Here is a 17,839-nt window from a genome sequence, read left to right as displayed (position 1 = left end):
GGCTTACAACATAATTTGGTAAGTGTTTCACAACTTGTTGTGGGCAATGGAAATCAAGTTCTTTTTAATGAAGAAGGCAGTGTTATTTTGAATGTTGAGACAAATGAAGTTTTACTCAAGTCAAAACAAAAAGGTGATATGTTTACATTGGATATAGTTCCCATTGTTGGCAAACCTGTTGTGTGTTTACTTTCGAAGGCTGCTGCCGATGTTAGCTGGTTATGGCACAGGAGGTTATCACATCTCAATTTTCGAAACGTCAATAAACTTGTCGTACAAGATCTGGTAAGAGGTTTACCCATTCTTAAATATGATAATGACAGTTTGTGTGCAGCCTGCGAAGTAGGAAAACAACACAAACAAGGTCATCCAATCACAATAGATTCAAAGATTGTTGAACCCCTCGAACTTTTGCATATTGATTTATGTGGTCCTTCAACAATTGCTACTCTTAACAAGAAAATGTACATTCTAGTAATTGTAGATGATTTTTCAAGATTTACGTGGGTTTATTTTCTCAGGTTAAAATCCGAAGTTTCACAAATGATGATTGATTTTATCAAGAAAATGGAAATTTCGTTGAAGAAGCCAGTTCGAAAAATTAAAAGTGATCATGGAACTGAATTCAAAAATCGGGTTTTAGATTCATTTTTGGTGGAAAAAGGTATTTCGCATAATTTTTCATCTCCATATACGCCACAACAAAATGGTGTAGTTGAACAAAGAAATCGATCATTATGCGAAGCTGCAAGAACAATATTGGCATATTCAAATTTACCTCAATATCTTTGGGCCGAAGCTGTTTCAACTGCTTGTTTTACTCAGAATAGATCATTCATTCATAGACGGTTTAATGCTACTCCTTATGAAATCATCAATAATCGAAAACCTAATGTCAAATTTTTTCATGTTTTTGGATGCAGGTGTTTCATAATGAATCTTAAGGATAATCTTTCAAAGTTTCAAACAAAAGCTGATGAAGGAATTTTCTTGGGATATTCAGATAATTCTATTGCTTATAGAGTGTTAAATAAGCGAACATGCAAAGTGGAAGAAACATTCAATTTCACATTTGATGATAATTACATTAAAAAGACTAATCATCAATTTGCAAATTATCCTATTTTGCAAAATTCTTTGAATGAAAATGAACCAATTGAAATGGATGATGCTAATTATGAATCGATTTTTGGTAGTTCAGATCAAGCAATTGATGCAGATAGAAATGCGAAAGATAATAAACAATCAGAAAAATCGAAGCTTGATAATGACTCAATTTCGTGTTCGAATTAAAACACAAATGCAATATATGATGGTCCAATGGAGGGGGAGCACTTGGATTCGATCAGTTTTGTTGAAGCGGAACATTCTTACGAAGCAGAAGTAATGTCAAACAATGTTAATGTTGAGGGGGAGCCAATCATCGAAGAAGAGCCAATAATCGAGGGGGAGTCAATCATCGAGAGGGAGCCCATACTTGAGAAGGATCCAATTCTTGAAGAAGAACATTTTGATGATGTTGAGGATGCATGTTCAATAAATGGATCAGAAAATGATACTATGTTTGAAGATGCACCTTTGGATTTTGATCCTGATTATCCACCATTAGATAAATGGACAAGAAATCATCCAAAATAACAAATTCTTGGAGATCCACAAGCGGGAGTATTGACAAGGGCTCAACTTCATGCAAGAAATGAGGTATTAAATACTCACCAAGAGTTATGCATGTTTAATGTTTTTATTTCCAAAATCGAACCAAAGACAGTTAAGGTTGCAATGGAACACTCTGATTGGGTTGTTGCAATGCAAGCTGAATTGTCTGAATTTGAAAGAAACAATGTTTGGAGATTAATTCCTAAACCTGTTGATGTTTCAATTGTTGTACTTAAATGGATTTTTAAAAACAAAACTGACAAAGATGGAAACAATATTCGAAATATGGCCAGACTTGTTGTTAAAGGATATTCTCAACAAGAAGGAATTGATTATGAAGAAACATTTGCCCCTGTCGCAAGACTCAAGGCTGTTCGTATTTTTCTAGCTTATGCAGCTCATAAAGATTTCGACGTTTATCAAATGGATGTCAAATGTGCATTCTTAAACGGTGAACTCGAAGAAATGGTTTATGTTGAACAACCACCAGGTTTTATAAATAACGAACATCCTGATCATGTTTATATTTTAGATAAAGTTGTGTATGGGTTGAAACAAGCACCACGAGCATGGTATGCAACATTAACATCATTTTTGAAACAATCTAAATTTAAACAAGGATCAGTTGATCCCACTTTATTTTGAAAGAAAGTTGGGACTCATCTGATGCTTGTTCAAATTTATGTTGATGATATAATTTTTGGCTCTACTAACCCTGCTTTATCTAAAGAATTTGAAGACTTGATGAAAAGCAAATTTGAAATGAGTATGATGGGCAAAATCAATAATTTTTTGGGTTTGAATATACGTCAAAACAGAGAAGGCATCTTCATTAATCAGGAGAAATATACGAAGAATTTGTTAGAAAAGTTTGGAATGACGAATAGCACAAGGTTACGAATACCAATGGCAACGGGCATAAAGCTAACTTCTTCGCTAGATAAATATGCTGTTGATATCACTCTGTATCGAAGCATGATAGGGTCTTTATTGTACTTAACTGCAAGTCGACCTGATATTATGTTTTCTGTTTGTAATTGTGCAAGGTATCAATCAAATCCACATGAACCACATCTAACAGCAGTGAAGAATATTTTTCGATATTTGAAAGGCACTACTTCGTTAGGTTTGTGGTATCCTTCGAAAACAGGGTTCTTTGTACAAGCTTATTCCGATGCGGATCTTGGAGGATGCAGTCTTGATCGAAAAAGCACAACTGGTGGATGTCAATTACTAGATGGAAAATTGGTCAGTTGGCAATCGAAGAAGCAAACATGTGTTTCGATATCTACGGCCGAGGCTGAATATGTTGCTGCAGCTGCGTATACATCACAAATTATTTGGATTCAAATTCAATTACGTGATTATGCTATAAATATGAAAAAGATTCCTTTATATTGTGATTCACAAAGTGCAATAAGAATTTGTCATAATCCTGTGCAGCATTCGAAGACTAAACACATTGATCTCAAATATCATTTCATAAAAGATCATGTGGAAGAAGGGAATATTGAAGTTCATTTTGTGAAAACAACGGAACAATTGGCAGATATTTTTACAAAGGCATTGGATGAAAAATCATTTCTTCATATCTTAGAAGGATTGGGTATGATTGATGGAAATTCACTTACATGTGATAAAAGCGAAGAGTGATGGGTCTGAATGATTTGGTGAACTGACATACATGGTGATTAAGTGTTAAGAGGTTACTGTTCATGGTCAACGCTTCGAATGGTTCGCATTCGTATGATTTATTCAATGTTGCAGTTCATATTCAGAGACTACTGTTCCAAGTCAACGGTTCGGATGCTTCATGTTCGTATGTTTAGAAGATAATACATATCTCAACTAAGGTTAGAATTCTCGTTTTTTTTTTATTTTCTTCGCTTTCGAAAGAACCTGAAAAATCAAAAATATTTTCTTTTGATTAATTTTTTTTGAAAAATCAAAAATCCAAAAAGATTTTATTTTGTTATGTTTTTAATTTAAAAAAAAAATCAAAAATCACAAAAATATTTTTGTTTTCTTTGTTCTTTAACCTTTGTGTGCTGAGAATTGAATACAGGGCTAAAATGCGAAGAGCTCATATTTGTGTCTTCTATGGGAAGGTATGATTTCGATAAATTGTGTACTAGTTAGTACGTCCCTAGAAGCATGCTGCTGCATGTTGCCTCAAGCCTCATATGACTCTATGTGTGGGAAATGAAAGCCTTGATGAAATTATCTCATGAAAATTTCTTCCCACAAGGCTTATATTCGCATAAGTCAACAAGAGCTACCTTACTCTTCTCACATGGGTTAATAGTTTTCTGTTTTGTCCATTATAACAGAGGTACATTTCGATTCTTATCCAATCTTTTTATACCAAAAAAATTCTTTTAATCCAAATTTTTGAAGAGATTTGTCCTTGAGGTCTTTGATCAAACCAATCAAAACTTAGACAAATCACAAGTCTGTGTTTATGATCTAACATCATGAGTCCGTGATGGAGGTGAAACCCAAATATCATAAACCTTAAGGAATTGACGGGGAACTATGTTCCAGAACTTACGAAACATTTGTTTCAGTACCTTTTATACTCAAAATCATATTCATTTTTTTTGAGTGATCTTAATCAAACATTCGAAACCTACAATGTTTGTTCCCAACAAGATCCAGCATAAAATTTTTTTGTATGAATATGATTTCTGTGTGAGTATATTTCGAAAATCCTAGTTACTTTGAATATCATTCGAAACCAATTTGTCACTGACTACATTGGTCACACAAATAATTTTGGTTACAATTTATCATCTTATGTTATGGTTGATATGTAACAAAATTTTCGAAGCCACCCTTTTGCCTTATAAAAGAAACCCTTCGAAACTTCTCTACAAGTTATCGATTGTAATTCATGGGAAACCAAACAAGCTGTTAATTATCTCTCTTGATAATTTTCGAAGAAATCTTTGCCCGGGATTCAATTGTTTTGTGTCAAATTAAATTTTTGACATCACAGGTTTCAAAAAAAATTTATTTGTTTCTTCTCTAATTTTTTTTGGAACACAGCACACACGAAATCCTTGAGGTTTGAGTATTACCAACTCAATCTGATGATTTCAAATCTCTGGCATATGGCTTCGTTTTTTCAACCCAAAAGCGAAAGAGCCTTACCTCTATTCGAAGGAATCCGACGGTTACACTTCTTTTGGGGAATATCAAACAGTCTTGTCTCTTGGTGACGTATGGTATACGATACGAGTTTTAGGCGTGCTGACAGTTACGATTGTTACTTTTTGATGAGTACGACCCGTCTTTCAAGGCACCATGTCAGCAAGCATTTAATGAATCCCGCTTCAAATTCAAAATTCTAGGGTTACATATAAAAAGGGAACTCAGAGGTCTATAACACTTTACGCGATCAAACATTCTCAGTCATACAAGTTCTCTTTACAATTCCTCTCTCAAACACTTATCTTCTTCAATCATCTTGATCATACTCATCAATGGCGACTCACAAACAAGAGAGTGTTACATCATCACCAACAACTGAAGAAGTCGTTAGTGTTCCAATCTTGAAGATCCAAGGTTCAAATTACCAAGTGGAGTCGGATTTATCCAAATATCCGGATGAACTCAAAATGTTGGTGGTTGCTTTACAGAATTCGGTTATGTCCAAAGCTATGTTTGATTTCTTTGCTGTTCCTATGTCGTGGTTATCAAAGGCTGCTTCCACTTGGTAAAATTTTGGGGATACTCGTATTAGGCTATCTAAGCGGTTATTTTGCAAAATTTTGGGGATTCTGAATACTGGTACGTATGACGAAATTTCATCTTCTCAAGTAGTGTTCATGTTCAACGAAATGGGACATCAACCTCCATTGACGCGTACCAGTGACTTTAAGAATTCTGGATTACCTACGGTATGGAATTTCTTGTTCGGCATTTTTCTTCGATGTCTTACTAGAAGAACCGTAGGTCTCGACAAAGGACGAATGGAAGTTTATGCAATGGTGGCAGGGATTTATTATGATCTGAATGTTGATTACTCTGAATAGTTGTGGACAGAGTTTTTAACAAGTATTTCCAAGACAAGTGCCAAGCAGGGAATCTCATGTACTCGATATTGGATTTTGATTATTCAATATGTTTACAACAAGGAGAAGATCGAAGTTCCTGATTTCGAAGAAAAAGCAGTGTTTCACATGTATGGCAGTCCGAAGGAAGTTGCTGATGATCCTGAGGATTTTACATCCATAGATCGTATTCCGGATGCGTTGCTCAAGTAGGTGGATCCAACAAATGAAGTTTTGGTGTCATATTTGCAATCAATTGACACAACAGTTGTGACAGGAATGTTGTATGAAGAAGAGAAGAGGAAATCCAAGAAATCGAAGAAGACAGATGTTGGGTCTTCGGAAAAAGTGGTGAAGGATGAGAAGAAGAAGAAATCTCCACTAACTAAATCTGCTACAAGTGAAGATGTTTCTCTCATTTTACCAACAGTTGCTGATACACCTGTTATTGAAGCATCCCCTTCGAAAGAAACTATTCCATCGAAGACAGGAGTTTTTCGTCGAGTAAAAATAAAGTGAAAGTCTTTGGCTCAGCTTGTTAAGAAAACACAAGTTACACATCAGGGTGTAACTGTTAGGGAAATTCCAGCTTCGGTGTCTCCATCATCCAAAAAGCGAAGGGCTGAAGATCTTGCAAAGTTTCTAAAGAAGAATCAAAGAATAGAAGATGTAGAGCAAGTTCCTGAAACACCGGAGATTCGAATTCATGAAGAAGCAAAGACTAGTGTGTTTGTTGGTCTTTCGAAGCCTATTAAACAAAGTCCTGTTGTTTCATTACCTCAGGTTACATCGACTACTGATTCTCCTACTTTTTAATCTATTATGGACCAACCATTCACTACCATATTTTCAACTCAATCAACTAATCCACCGAACCCATCATCCCCAATTGATGAAACTATGGCTGCTGATGATGAAACTGATACTGAAGGCTTTGGAGGTACATTCGAAGCTCTTCATTTTGATCATGCCGAAGAAGATTTTCCAGACCACATGTTGATGACAATGAAGCAATTCAAGATCTTGAATTCAAAATTGAATTCAATCTTGCAATCACAAGCTGATGTGGGTAGTGGTGGGGTTACAAGTTTGGAAGTTGATTCCTTAATCAAGATGATGGAAGGCCGTGTGATTTCGAAGGCATCTGGGCTCATTCGGGATTCAGAGAGTCGTGTTCTTGAAAAAGTTGATCAGCATGATGTTTCGAATGAGAATCGTATTAATTCTCAGAGATCTGATTTTATACGAGAGTTGGAAGATCTTAAAATGGTTATGAAGGAGCGTCATGTGCTCTTCGTACAGGAAGTCAAGAAAGTACGAGAAGATGTCAACTTACAGATCAGAGAACTTCGCGAAGACATGCAGAAGGAAATTCAGACTGCTCAACAGGATTACGCTTTAGCAAATAATAAAAATTGACATTATTTGTGATGCTGTTGTCAAATGTGTCAAAATGTTTGAGCAGATAAATCCACAACTGACAACTATTTCTGCCAAAGAAGAACAAAGTTTTGGAGAATTGGTCAGGTTACTGAAAGAATTACAAGACTTGTCTTCGAAGAATGTCTCTTCGATTATTTCTCAAGAATTTCTGTCTCAAAAATTTTCTCAATTCGAATCCATCTTACACAAGAATTTGGCTCCACTACTTCGCATTTCGAGCCTTTTACCAAACGTATCGGATGTCCCACCTGCTTTCACAGGGGTGCAAGGGGGGAGAAAAGATTGATCATACAAAGGCTGGGGAACAAATAAAGGCAACCGAAGATACGAAGGTAGTCGGAAAAGTATACCCTTCGAAAGTGGTAGTAAAGCCAACTGTTGTTTCAGCTAATCCAGTCATTTCGACTGTGATTACAACAGTTCAAATTTCAAAACCTATATCAAAAGGTATTGTAATTGAGAAACAAATTGATGTCTCTTCTTCAAAGAATATGGCTTCGTCAAACGTTAAAGACAAGGGAAAAGGAATTATAATTGAGAAGTCAAATAAAGAGAAGAAAGCTGAGGTGGCAGCTGAGGTTGAAAGAATGAGACATATTCAAAGTATAATGAGACAAAGAGCTTTGGATAAATCGAAAGTTGACAAGGGTGATCCTTCGAAAGTTTACAACTACGAAACAATAGAATCCAGGGTGACGTTTGATCACATGTATTCTTTTGAGAAGGTCCCTAAAAAGAGCTATGTGGTTACAAACACATATTTTGGTCAACTTGATTTTCCTGTCAATGAAATGATGTTTGTTATGCCACAATTCAAAGCTGAAATTTTATCATTGGAAACCGAAGAGGGAAAGAAGATGAAAATAAGATTTCATGCAGTGTTGGCTAAAGCTCAAGAAGAAGTGTGGTTTTTAGAGAAGATTAAAAAGGTGATATCTATAAAAAGGGATGTTGTATTCGAAGGGAAGTTTGAAAATCTCAAGTATACTGTGGCAAGAGCAAGTGGAAAGATACAAGAATTTACAGTGGCAGACTTTCCTTTGATGAATACGTATGATCTAATCAATATCGCCTTGATGCTCAAAGACAAATCATTTTCTTTTCTTCAAGACACTGAGCCAGATGTTTTTAATCTTAGGTGCAAGCACATCAAAATATTTTTGGAGAATTACTTTGAGTGTTTTGCTCAAACAGATGTCGAACTTGCTACTGGCAAAGGCTTCGACATAACTGCATCAATGGCACCAACGAAGAAACAGACTGAGCTGAACAAGTACGAAGATGGTGAAATTTGTTTAAAGCCACTGGGGATTGTTTTTGCGGGAAAAGATAGAGCTAGAAGAGCTAAAAAATTTTATTTCAAACTTGTGAAGTGGAGAGATACTCAAATTCACAATATACGAATTTAATTGTTCGTATGAACCACTGCAAGAAAAACAATGAAGGAGACAAGAAAGAGATAAAGAAAGTTATCTCATGGTATATGGAAATCCGAAGAGTGCTGATGTATGATGTTCAATCACTGACGTCTTGAAGACTTCGACCTTGATTCCAAAGGGGGAGATTGTAAGGGCTAGAATGTTGTAATAGTCGAAGGGTCAGTTTGATTGTTACGAAGTATCTGTTGTCTTCGTATATATAGGTCTTCGGATGTATTGTTGTTTTACTAAGGCATTATAAAGTCAAGTCTTATCTCTTAGTCCTTAGTATTGTTATGCTTTTGTTCTCCTATAAATAGGGGTTTGTAAGAGTATTCAAAGGAGTCTAGAACGGAGATTTACAGTTTAGTCATTGTATTCTATAAACTGAAAAGCATAATACGAGCTGATCAAATATTCTATTTACTTCTCTGTTCTTCTTTTGAAATCATTTACTCAATTCATTCTCGATCTACATTCAAACTCAATTCCAAATCTCATCAACGTACCCTACTCATATAGCTCATGAAAACTATGGGCGTATTGGTCCTATCCGAAGGGTATCACTACGGACTCGAAGTGTCCGTATCGAGTTCGGAAGATAGTCTTACGGACATCCTTCCCTAACACTCGAACTGGTGATATTCGGATCTCAGATCCATTTCTGAAAGTAATTATTTCCTTGCGTTTGCTCAACCATTTCATCTATGCGAGGCAGAGATAACGATTTCTAATGAAAAATCTTGACGGAGTCCTTGATATCCGAGGCACATACGATGCAATCCGTCGATCTCTGGGAGAATAAGACTGGGGTTCTCTAGGGTGAGAAGCCTAGTCTTCTAATTCTATTTCTGTGTGGTTCGCTAAGTTGTATGTACTGTTCTTGTGTCTCCGTAGGTGTTTAAGCAAATGGGAGATCCGTTTATGGGAGTCGTACTGGGTTCTAAGTTTGTTCACATGACGATGTGATTACTCGTAGTCTTGAGCAGTTCTCCGTCCTGAAGTTCATATTAGAATTCGTACTTGGTTCACAATCACCATTTCATGTATACGAGTCGTATATAATTAAGATTTAAAAGGTAGTCGAATAACTGACTCTTCTTTAAGCTCACATCCCATCGGGGAAAAAGAAGTTAAAGTGGAATCATCAATTCTAAACCTGTAAAACCTTGATTATATATCACTCTTATGCATACATTCCTCAGTGATAGATCAATTGTATGAATCCTTGGATTGAACTTGATGTACTGCACGAGTGGTACTTCGGGGGTTTCTTTGGAAAAATAACTAAGAGGTACTCCTGGCATGAGTAATTCGGGATTCCGATATGACGGCTTTGTTCAAACGACGTTTTACTGACAAAGGGGTGTACGTATGAGGCTGTTATGGCGTGGATCAAATTGAATCTAATCGTATGATAATGTCGGAATCATACAGAAACTTTAAAGACATTAGATTTGAATATAAGGCGTTTACAGACAAAACATAACCGTGCAACCATGAACAGAGTTACAGTACTTTAGATTTTCTACATGACTATTGTTGCGAATAAGGTATACTACAAAAGACAAGTATACACATCCCAAGAATCCCTATACAGACAGGATCTCCTGCGGTTGTGATCCTGAGGATCTTCCCATCTGCACCCGAGTTCTTTGCTATCAGGAAATCTTTCTTGAAGTGTCCAATTTCACCGCATTGGTGACAAATCGGGACAGCACCAACTTTGGTGGTAGAAGTGAAGTGTCGATTAGGAGTTATGGGGACACGGGTTCTTTCCTTGAATTCCTTTTTCGGGCAATCTCTTTTATAGTTCCCAAACTCATCACAATTATAGCAAACTAGGCTTGCCCCAGTGGTGGAGGTAGTTCTACAGAAACGAGCAATGTGCCCCATCTTGTTGCAATTATCGCATTACAAGGCTCGGCACATTCCCTCGTGGTGGTAGTTGCACCGGTCACACTTCGGGAGTGTTCCTTTGTATGACCTGCTCGGTACTGGGATGGCAGGGGTTTCCACTTGTTGCTGTTGCATAGCCAGCCTTTGGGATTTCTGGCGTTCTTTCTGAGCTTGACGCTTTCGTTTCTTGTTCTCTGTCTTTCGGCTTTGCGAGCATGTAACTGTTACTGTTTGGCGACTCCCTGGATTGATACTACGATTGGAATCTTCAATCCCAACATCAACATTGCTTGTGCTGATAGCGCTACGGTGCGCAAGGACAGCTATCACGGTAGCCATCATGGCAGTTGTAACTGCGTTTTGGAAGGTAGCGGAGTCCATAGGAAAGGTAGAGGTTTCGTTTTCCGACTGATTGTTTCCGGATGACGACATGATTCTGTAATACGAAAGATAAGGAATTTGTGAGCGATTCTGGTTGACCCTAGGTGTACGGCGATTGTTCAATCAAAGAGTAAGAGTATGTTCTTGAAAGGTTGACCTACATCCCTATGATGCAGTCCTAGTACGGATTGGAAGTATGATCGCGAAGGTTTGACCTACATCACTATGATGCAATCCTAGTAATGAGTAGAAGTAAGTTCGTAGAATGGTCTCAAGACGTTTATCGTTCAAGCCGAGGTATCGTGGGTTGGTGAATAACAAGATCCAACCATTGAAAGAGACTTGGAAATGTCTCCGGAGCTAAATTACTATAGTCCAATGACTTGACTAAAGCATGATTCATATAGACTCCAATGATAGTATGATAAAAGTACTTGAATGAAGAATGACACAGAAGTTAGCCGGCTGTCAATATCTTTGATATTCACGACGTAAAGATTCAGGAAAATGACCTTGTAAAGGTGTTACATCATATCCAGAGAAGATAGTTCTTGACAGCATAAGGACCTAACCCAAAGTACTTACAGTATAAGGTAATTCCATAGAAAATGCCACATCGGCCAAAGACAGAAAAACGATTCCTTTTAACCAGAAAAATAAAGTAAAGTGTCTACTACTTGCGACGTTTATCCCTTTGCTGAACTCTCAGTTCAGCAAGTTGACGTTCCACATCAAGTAAGTGTCTTTCGTACACCCTATGGCGTACTCGGAGCTCTATGACTTCGGCTCGTGATTCAGCCAGTGCTTGCAGCAGGGTTTCATGGTATCTCTCAGATCTCTCGCGAGCCTATTTTAGACGAATGGTGCGAAGGGTATGCATTCTAGCATCGATGACAACTTCTGTAATCTGATGTAGGGATGTCCTGCCTTGAATCTCATTTCGGGCCACTCTGCGGACCAAGATTGGCAAGGTTCTCACTGCTGAGCCCCCATTGCTCAGGTCGTAAAAGCTTCAGTCGCCATTAAATGGCATGGGCTGATCTTGTCCTTGGCTCCATGTTTCCAAGCATTCCACTCACTCAATCTTCGGGCCATGAAAAGCCGGACGAGGGTTAGGAATTGGAACGGGAGCTGCTCGGGGTAGGTTCTCAACCTCTGGTTCGGAGTTAGCATTATCAGAAATGTCTTCATCATGGTGATCATTCAAAAGGATAGGATGATCATTATCTGGTTCTTCTCCAAACCAACCAGCAATGACCTCGTTCGGAAGGTACTGGTTGCCGAGGGGATGGAGTCCAACCATGTTATCTATGCGAGAATTGGGATAAGAAATAATTATTAGACGAACTATCTAGATAATTATTTAGAAAATCTTCATCAGTTACATCGCTATTTGTGAAGTGCATACCAGTTATATGTAATCGAAACAGGATAGGCCTTCGAATAAGTGACCTTAACTCCATATTCACACAGAATAGGGGTGAAGTAAAATTTTCACAGATTCTAAGTCTATAACATCCTAATTACATATAGCCTTAGTGTATCCACTTAGCAACTATCAACTTAGTAATGAAGATCCCGTTTTAGTTCTCAAGTATAAAGTACTTATAGTAACACCAAATACTCCTATAGTATTTTAAATTTTGATGTTATGTTCTATTGTTCTCATTGTGGTAGGGTTGGTAAGATTTTAGCATTGTTGCAACCACACAATTAAACTTAGGCACATGCTAGTCAACCCTCGGATAATATAGGTGATCAGGCTATATCTTCCCAGTTTTTACCATATGTCTCTAAGCCCACCTGTGTTGCCCAACAATCGTAATTCTTTTGTACTGTCCTAGTGAAACTGATTTTAGTGTGAATGCAGGCACGTATACTTACTTCAATATTTTATTATTTAAAGTATAAACTCTTGGTCAGAGTATTTTTAATCCCTTATGTATTTATAGTTAGTATATATTTTATGGGTTGATATACTTAATTCACTATAAACAATGCTCTGATACCAATCTGTCACACCCCAAAACCAAGAACAGCGGAAACGTTCTGGGGCGGAGGACGTCATGTACAGTATCACAACAATGTAAAGTAGTAAACAAGCAACAACATCATCCATTGCATTAATAATATAATTATTATACAAGTGAGTTCTGTCAAATTTTGATAAACACTAAAGCATAAATCAAAATAAAAGATGAGTCTTCAACGAGCTCCATCTTCCCTATTCCTTGCATCGGTACCTGTCTATGATGACCTAAGGGTACAAGTAATTTTGAAAGCGAGTATCAGCTTTGAAGCTGGTGAGATCATAAGTATTTTAGTGTCTTAATTTGTATGTAAGAATTTGTAAGTTTATGAATTGTGAGTATGGAAAATGTATATGAATTGTAAGTATTGAAAATGTATATGAACTGTAAATGTAAAAATGTTTGTAAAACAACTGTAAACGTTTGAAAAACCCTAGAAATCCCTATGATTCCTACTATTATATAAAGCGTGTCTTCTACCAAGACCTAACTATTCTCAATGTAGTCTTCTACCAAGACTTAACTGTTCTAAATGTTCGTTTCATGTAAAAGTGTGTAATTTTCCCAAGTGTAACTATCATTTACAAAATATAGTTTTTACATTTAATGTTTAAGTGAAATGATCACTAAAATGTGAAAAGGGGAAATTAATGTAGTACTATAGTGTTGTATTATATGAACTACTGCTGTACTAACTACCTTAAACCGGATTTATATTAAGGCATCATGTGATTAATTGCACCATACTATTGACTGGTAACAACGACATAAGAATGGTCGTAAAAAGGTATGACGTTTGGCACCCGCAGACCTGCAGGTCCCGCTGTAGCTAGCAGCAAGGTGTAGGATAGTCAATCCAGTATAGATCTATACGCAAACTCATGCTCTCCCTTCAAGAGACTATGGCTACAACTCGGGCCATGACATTTAAGGCATGCTCCGATACACATCACAATAATTAACGTATTCATATATATGTAATGTAATGAACTGTTCTAGCTGTAATGTACGTGCTCTCTACCTAGCAAGTATAGTAATGTACTCGTTCTAGTATCGTTGTATATGTTCTCTTTCTAGTATAGTTGTATATGTTCTTCTCTAGTATAGTTGTATATGTTCTTCTCCAGTATAGTTGTATATGTTCTTCTCTAGTATAGTTGTATATGTTCTCATAGTAGTAAGTATTGACTCATGAATGAACTGACTCATAGTTTGATATTGTATTCTAGTAATAGTTCTAGTATCTTCCTAAACTACCCATATGGTAGTTTACTAGTAATCTAAATGGTACTTATGAACATGGATGTATACCCTTGCTACCCAAGGGCATGGGATAAACTGGAAGGGCCTTTATGACTATATATGTACATATGTTATATAAATAATATTTAAACGACCCTCGGACGAGTACCCGATATCCCACCAGACCACATCTCAAGCGCGAAAAGGAAATAGGGTGGATAGCCTTCCTAAGTCTTTTAAACATCCGTTATATAACTATACATATAGAGGCATGCAATTTATAATTTAAAAGCATAAAATAAGATTTGTAAAACCTTTGAACATAAATATTTTCTAAGGAAAGATCGACTTGATGTCAATCGATAAAATAGTTTGAAGTGGAAACAATTCGAAGTAAAACGATTTGGTAATAGCTTGGAGTAAAATGGATCGGAGTAAAACGGTTTGAAAAGGATCATACAGTGTGTAATGAACAGTTTAATAGAAATTTTTAAACATATAAAACATTTAAGAAAATCATTTGAAGAACCTGTTTGGTAAAACGGTTAATGTGTAGTAAATCATTTAAATGCTGCATATTAATCACATGTGATTGATATAATAACAAGCATAATTCTACTTATTAATCACATGTGATTGATATAATAACTAGCATGATTCTACTGGTATCCCCCCCCCCCACAAAACATTTAAAAGTAGTTTAAAACATTATTTAAGGGGTATGAACTCACCTGCAGCAAGTGACTGGAATTGAACGGACTATTATCGTAAGGAAGGATCGGACAAGTGCTTGGTGTCAAGTGAAGACTTTAGACACACACAATGATCCTAATTACATATGAAGACATATGTATATAAATAATTAGTGATTAAAACACTAATTATACAAGTATAAACATTTTAATGCGAGGAAAACACTTTTGGTCAAGTGCTAGGAGGCAAATGGGTTGCAACAAAGGAGTGGAATACCTCAAATGGGAGTTTATGGTCTAATGACCATATTCTTTGGAGTTTACGGCCTAGGAGAGTAAACTCCTGGCCGTAAACTCTCAACAAGGTCTCTAAATGAAGCTAATCAATTATACAACTAGTTTGGTGAATTGATTCAAGGGTTAAACAAGTGTTTGGGTGTCATTTGACGCCTTTATAGAGGTTTACGGCCCAAGAGCTTGTCTTGGCCGTAAACTCCTTAATACACGTGATTCCTTATGTTTTCTAGGCTATAAACACTTTAGAGTACATGTCTAAATTCAAGCCTAAGCCTTAGGAAGTGTTTGTGGCATCAAAACACCCTTAATTAGAGTTTTTGGCCCATGAACCATTTGGCCATGTGTTTGCGGCCGTGAACACCCCTAGGTGTTGGTATTTTGATTGTTTTGGGTCTTAGACACATCAAGGTAATGTGCTATGCTAGTCTCTTGGTTCAATGAAGGCATTTAGGGCACTTTGGCAACCAAAAATGGAGTTCACGGCCCTAATATATCTTGGGCCGTAAATACCCTTTTCTTGGTGTTTTAGTGGTGTTTGCTAGCCCCAAACACACTAGGGTACTTGTCCTAATTTGTCTCTTGGCTTAAGGAAGGTTTTCAAGGCATTTTGACCCTTAAACATGGAGTTCACGGCCCTGGAACATCATTGGCCGTGAACTCACTTTCATCCATGTTTTTAAATGATTTTGGTGTCCTAAACATGCAATGATGGGTTCTAGTTCGAGTTCCAAGGCTTTGAGGGACATTGGGACACTTTTAGCCCTTAAAATGGAGTTTACTCCCCAAGTGTTCTTGGGCGGTAAACTCCCAAATCTTGGGGTTTTGTTCTGATTTTGATGTTTTCTAGTCATATACACACTAGCATACAAGTCTAAGGTAGTTACAAATCACGGGGAAAGGACTAGGTAGCATTTAAGCCACATATTGGAGTTTACTCTCCAAGAACGTTCTTGGGCGGTAACTCCGGAATCTAGTTGTTTTGTTATGAAATTCATGTTTCTAAACACCATCTAAGCTATATAACATAACTAGATCGAAGTACTCACAATTTGGGATAAAAACCCGAAGATCCGTGAGAGAGAATTTTGGCTTTTCTCTAATCGGAAATGTAACTAATGAACTATTTGGTTCAGTTTTCTATATATAGTCCTGGGATTTTTGGTAGAAAATATTTCTATTCCCGGAATGAACCCTAATATCCTATAGTATTGGAATAACAGTGTTACACAAAACCCTAGTGCATCCACTCTCCTAATATCTCCTTAAGTGTAAAATCCTGAAAACTGCCAAACTTATACTCGAAGTCTGAATTTTCACTGTAACTATTCTACTTCTATTGGCTTGATATGGTTTGTTTAGAATGGAAATTTCGGGTTGTCACAACTATTGATTCGCTCCAAAGGTGTGCTATCGATGAACCAAGTACACTTTGGCTTAAGCCTGTGATGTCGTTTGGGCTTGACAACTCCAAGGATGCACAATTTGACATGCCGATCACGCGAAAGGCATTCATCTTTCACTGTTTCAACTCGACTGTTGCCATCCCATCTCCAGACCCGAAAGTGGATCGGGATCTACTGGAATTCTATCTGGAGTTTGCTAAGCCTCAGTACTTGACTTGGAGTTCACAGAAAATCACAACTGTCAAGGTACTGAAGCCCTATTCACCAGGGAAGTTTGTTAATGTGAAATTCAAAGTGACTCGAGGATCTAAAGGCTCGGTTCACAACTTCACTCTTGTTGATCTACCGAACCTCAATCCCTATCACTGGATACTTCTCATCAACATCTTACTGTCAAATCCTCGGGAGTATCAGTCGATCATTGACCATATCAAGCGAATGCTTGTCTGCTACATTCACGAAGTAGCAAAAATGGACCAAGAAATCGCCTCAGCAATTCACAAGCGAACAACGATAAAACCAATGGGAAGAGCGGGCGATGTTAACTTGATGGTCAAAGGGAAGATTGATTCGTCATACCACACTGTGATGTTCATCAGAGGCGAAGGTCATAAATGTTTGTTCGCTCTTGTTGTCAAACACCTCTTCTCAACTGCTTGCTTGGAGCACATTTTGGAGATTATTCAAAGGTGTAATCAGAACACAACAACCGGCAAGAAGATGTTTACTGATATGCTGAGATGGTATATTCAATTTCGGCAGACACTTCTTGCTATCATCCCTCGGCTGTTCAAGGTGGTAAAGATAGTGAAGCCAACTCAAAAGAAATAATCTCTCGCCTCATTTGACGCAAAGGGGGAGATTGTAGGGCTTATAGTTTTGCGTCATGGGCTCGGTCCTTAGCCCAGTTTTGGTTGTCGGTTTGGGCTTGTCCAACCGTGCATGTTTTATTCTAGGGTTTAGTATTTAAGCTGCATGCATGCAGTCTTTGTGAAGATAGGCTTTCATTATTTTCTCATTGAGTTTTTGTAAACCCTAGCTCGCCTCTACAGTGGAAATTCTTGATCGAGCTCTGCTAAGGCGTGACTATATTTGAATCATAAGCATATAGTTGATTATATTCTGTGTTCATAGTATTATTGTGTTTGTTTTGTTTGATCTTCATCTTTTACCTGTGAAAGATCTAATCGATCTGAGATTCATTCTCATCACAGGTTTAATCATTGGTTTACAATAAAACTATATATTAAATAAACAACAAGGAATCTATAGAGAAATAAACTACTTCTAATTTAGGTCCTTGTGATCCAGTCTTTTCTTGTA

Source organism: Lactuca serriola, chromosome 4 (assembly GCF_051521515.1).
Source record: "Lactuca serriola cultivar US96UC23 chromosome 4, Lser_US96UC23_V15, whole genome shotgun sequence".
NCBI classification, from domain to species: Eukaryota; Viridiplantae; Streptophyta; class Magnoliopsida; order Asterales; family Asteraceae; genus Lactuca; species Lactuca serriola.
This window is presented reverse-complemented; position numbering follows the sequence as displayed.